Below are 4,807 nucleotides of genomic sequence, written 5' to 3'. Positions count from 1 at the left end.
ATAGTTTTGAAAAAGTTCAAATCACACCCTTATGGTTTTATTAATTAATTAAGGTGTATAATTAAAAGAAGTTTAATAAATCCATAAAAAGTTTTGGTTTACAATTTAATTGAATTAAAGGTATAATTATTAAATTTGACCACCTAGTATTTTAAAAGTGTAAAATATACCCTATACTATATATAACATTAAAAGTCTAACATTATATGTATGTATGAGTAAAAGTTAGTCTTACCGTTAGTAGGCCTCATTCACGAAGCTGGTCTATAAGGGGTGTTTAAGGAAATTGCCTATAAAATGGCGATTGAATGGGTATCCACTTTTACCCACCGCACTCTTGACTAGTGGAGGGTCGTTAGCCGAACGCGTAGGATAGGACAAAACCTTGAATTACTAAAGTAACTAAATGTTTTTCAAATTCCCAATCTTAGTTACTTAGGCAAAGTGAATTGATGCAATTCCATGAAATTACACTTTGTACCCTTGCAAAGACGTTAGTGGAGCGTGTGTGGTTTACCGGCACACTAAATGGTTCTATGCAAAGGTAGCAAAGGGTGACTCAATGTTTTTCATAGTTCGGTGGAGCGTGTGTGGTTTACCGACACATCGAATAGGTGACTGTAACATGTGAGGGCACCATGTAAGTTTGTGTGGTTATTCACACCCGCTTTGTGATCCTCGGCATCCCAGTCAGAAACAAGAGGGGCATATCGAGATTTAAACATGACATTGAAATGTTCAATGAATCTCATAGGATCTACGAGTTTTCATAGATTTAAAACTTAAATTTCTTTTTCGTTTTTCATGGTGGAAATTAGTGAATCGTCATTCACTTACCTTCAAATGTTCTGCAATTTGGGTTACGGCATCCCTCTCACGAGTTGTAGAATATTGTGTTGGGTCCTAGCCTTAGTATCTCATTTGGGTGATTTACTAAGGACTCAATCAATCAACTAACTTGAATTCGTTTTCTCCCGTTTTGTAGATGTCAAAGTTTGACAACTATGGTCTTCTCAAATCCCGTGGAACAAGCATTCCACATGAAGATGATATTCCACGATTCGACCGAGGAACAAGAGATCGTACTTCACTTCCTCCTCCTCCTCCAATTATTCTCCCTAACCCACAAGTTCGAAGGCTTGAAAAGGTCAAGATCACTCAAGCCCTTTTGGCAAGTAAACATAAAGAAGGAAAGTCAGTGTGTGCAGACGTCCTAGGGATGAAGTCACACATTGATAGGTTAAGAATAATGGGATCCGTTGTCTATGAGGAGATGGCTGTTGATTGGGTTCTTCAATCACTTCCTAACTCATATAGTGAGTTCGTAAGAGAGTACTATATGATAAACCGCGACGTGACCCTTATAGATCTCACCTATATGCTTATTGCTGCTGAATCAGCAATGGTTTGGCGCAATAGAAAAGCAAAGTTGATTGGTGAATCTGCCTTCAAGACCTCTATGGATATGGACAATAGCAACGAAAGACATGCTATGATCGAAAAGTTTGATCATAAGAGAAAGACAATGTTTGAAGTAGTTCCATGTCATGTTCCAAAAGAGTCAATTTGTTTTTATTGCCAAGAGAAAGGGCATTGGAGACGAAGCTGCCCCATTTACTTAAGAGATCTAAGAGATGGGAGAGTCGAAACGTATGGCTCTAATATAGGTAAAATCCATTAACTAACTCTTTTAAGCTTCTATTCTAGATCCTTAATACATAATGTGATAAGATTACAATTGATGTTTTGTAGGATCGAAGAAAAGAAAGGAAGCTTAAGGGAAGAAGTGAGCAGAATCTAACCGTGAAGGAATGGATTTCGATCGCATTTCTCGAAGATTAGATTCTTGAGCTACTACTTAGAGTTAGAATTAGATTGCTAAGAAATATGTATTAGCATAGTTTTTCAATGAATTGCATTGTAAGGACAAATTTTTCTGCAATAAAATAAATTTTGCTTTTATATTATTTATTTATCCTTGCAATGGCGTATATGAAAAATTGATGTTTGAATGTTTCTATTATTAGCAATAATGGATTTGGTTCTTATTATGTTATTTATGGAAAGTCGAGAGTTTACCAAATAGGGAGAGTTTCTCATCGCCCAAGTTTCAATTGGACAGAAACTTGGAATCATGCAACTTGGTTGCACGATGAATGAGAAATTTCATATTTGGAAATTATACTAATTCATTGACAAAGTGTCGAGTGAAGGACTAGGAGATCGAGTACACAAAGTTGTGTGCTGATCAAGTCCACCACAAAAATAATAAAGATATTCGCCATGATTTACTAAAGGTTTAGTAAATGTAATTATACTTACAAGATTAAGTGCAATTCTGAATTGATTAAAAAAGTTTAAATCAATAGCAGAACAAATAAGAAGAATCAAGTAGGCAGAAAGATAAAAGTTTCTCCATTCTAAGAAGAATGGAGAGTAGCTTTTATGCTTTATGATAGGTCTTAATGATTAAGAACCATATCTGAATTGATCCTCTAAGTGGTTCTTAGTACAATTGTATGTCTAAGAAGAGGAATCAAGAATTGAAGAAATGGTTAAATCAAGAAGTCAATCATACTTCGTTCCAACACAGGTCTTAGAGTTAAGATTGTGACATTGAGTGGAAAAGTATTAAAAAGGTTTATAACATTCATCAAATGTGGAAAGTTGTGATGTCTTGGATAAGACAAAGACCAACTAGGACCAATTTATGAAGTGTTTTGATAAAAACTACACTAACTCTTGAATATTTGTTTGTCAAGAAATGTTTATTGACAAGATAATCTTATATGTCAAGGAGTTAGTGGGAGTGTTATTGGTCTTGAAAGGTTTCAAGAACAAATCAAATAGACCTTATCGATCATAACTAGCACACGAGTTGAGGTTTACAACATATCGTGTTGACATTATTTTGTTTTTGTGCCGTTCCAATTGAGTTAATTATGCATGTGAGTCCTATGAGTTCTCATTTGAATGCATAAAAGGCAAGGACCTTGATCAATGGAAAGTACATTGATAAGAAAAGGTGAGCTGCTTAACTACTTGGAAGAGATGGTGGGAAGCTGTGCTACCATAAAGGCAAGAAATTGAGATCAAGAAAGTTCGATCCATATGAGTTTGAATTTGTCGTAAACTTTGGTTTTGACAAACTCACATGGATAGGAACAAATACACCGTTTAAATCTAAGTGTCATAAGATTTCCTCCTTCATGAAAATGATTGTGAGGAAATGCTTTCACTAAGAAAGATTTTAAGAAGATAGTGATTGTAAAATTGCATTCTCGAATTCGATTATGGTTACGGTATCCCTTTCCATAATTTGAATTGTGAGGTTTGGCAATTGTTACACACACATATGAACTATCTAAGGCAAAGGTGTATAAGTTCAAAAAGCCTTGATAAAAGGTTATCAAAGCATTAAGTATTAGAAACATGGACTTAAGAAATTCAATAGGTATTGTTTTTCTGAAAAGTTAAGATGTTTATGAATACATGTCGAAGCTAGTGGGAGCATAAGTGTTATGTTTATAATAATCATCATGATAGTGGGAGCATAAATGTTATGATTGTATGATTATTAAGGCACGTATTGCAAGTTGGCAATATTAATTATAGAAAACAAGAGTTATACCTTGCAAAGTCGTAAGGGTTGTAAAGTTGTTTTGCTATAATTAAGGGAGAGAATATTATGCTTCATTTCAAATCTAAAGGATTAGGTTGAGAAATGTTAATAAATTTAGTCAAGGTTACATAGTGTGTTCTTAAAATTTCAATTATGATTACGGCATTCCTCTTCACAATTCGAATTTTGAGAACATATCAAATAAAACATTATGCGTCGTGTCCCATACGCTTCGGGTATAGGATCAATTGCAAATGCTTTAATGTTTGACCATTCTAAAATTTTCCAAATGTCGAGCGCATTTAGAGGGAAAAGGGACTAGAATTGGTTTTGACTAAAATAATAAAACAACTATCAAAGGACAATCCAAAGTTTGACGAGGATTGGTCGCTTGTGAGTAGTTGGAAGCATGGTATTGGATGGACCATATCGACATTATTATGAATAGAAAATATTATATTAAGAATGAGTTGTCATATGGAAATTATGGAAATGTTTCCATATTGGATGGACCATATCGACATCATTATGAATAGATAAGATTCTATTAAGAATGAGTTGTCATATGGAAAATATGGAAGCGTGTCCATATTGGGAATTGAATATTGAAAATCTATGTCTAGATTAGAAACCTTTATGCAAAAGGATGTTCAAAGGAATGTACTTTGAGTGAAAGACATCATATCTAAGGAATTGTCTTGTAACAATGTCCGATAGAGGACTTTGTAATATCATTGGCAATAGTCTTTGTGACTTTGGTGCAGTGACATTACGAAATGATCATTGCATAGAATGTAAGAATCTAGCATATTTTATAAGTAACAAGAATTTGATATTCTCACACTTATGAAAAAGGATTTGGAGTTGTGAAATGAGAATGATTGGAAATGTGTTCAATTTGATCTATTTCACAAAATTAAGAACCATAGGTTAACATTGTGTGCATGCTAAGAGCATGGGACAAGTGTAATAATTCAAGTAAGAAGTTGATTAACCAAAACGACAAATAATGAGTAATCGATATGGTGATAAATAAAAGGTGTTTTCTTTATGCTCAGAGGATTGAGATCATATGAGATTAGTATTATTTTTGTGTTTCACATTTGCATGTTTTGACTTCCAGAATAATTGAGTTTATTAAGAATAATCGAATTATTCAAACGGGCCACATTCATTCATATGTTG

This window comes from Lactuca sativa, chromosome 4 (genome assembly GCF_002870075.4).
Source record: "Lactuca sativa cultivar Salinas chromosome 4, Lsat_Salinas_v11, whole genome shotgun sequence".
Classification (NCBI taxonomy): Eukaryota; Viridiplantae; Streptophyta; class Magnoliopsida; order Asterales; family Asteraceae; genus Lactuca; species Lactuca sativa.
This window is presented reverse-complemented; position numbering follows the sequence as displayed.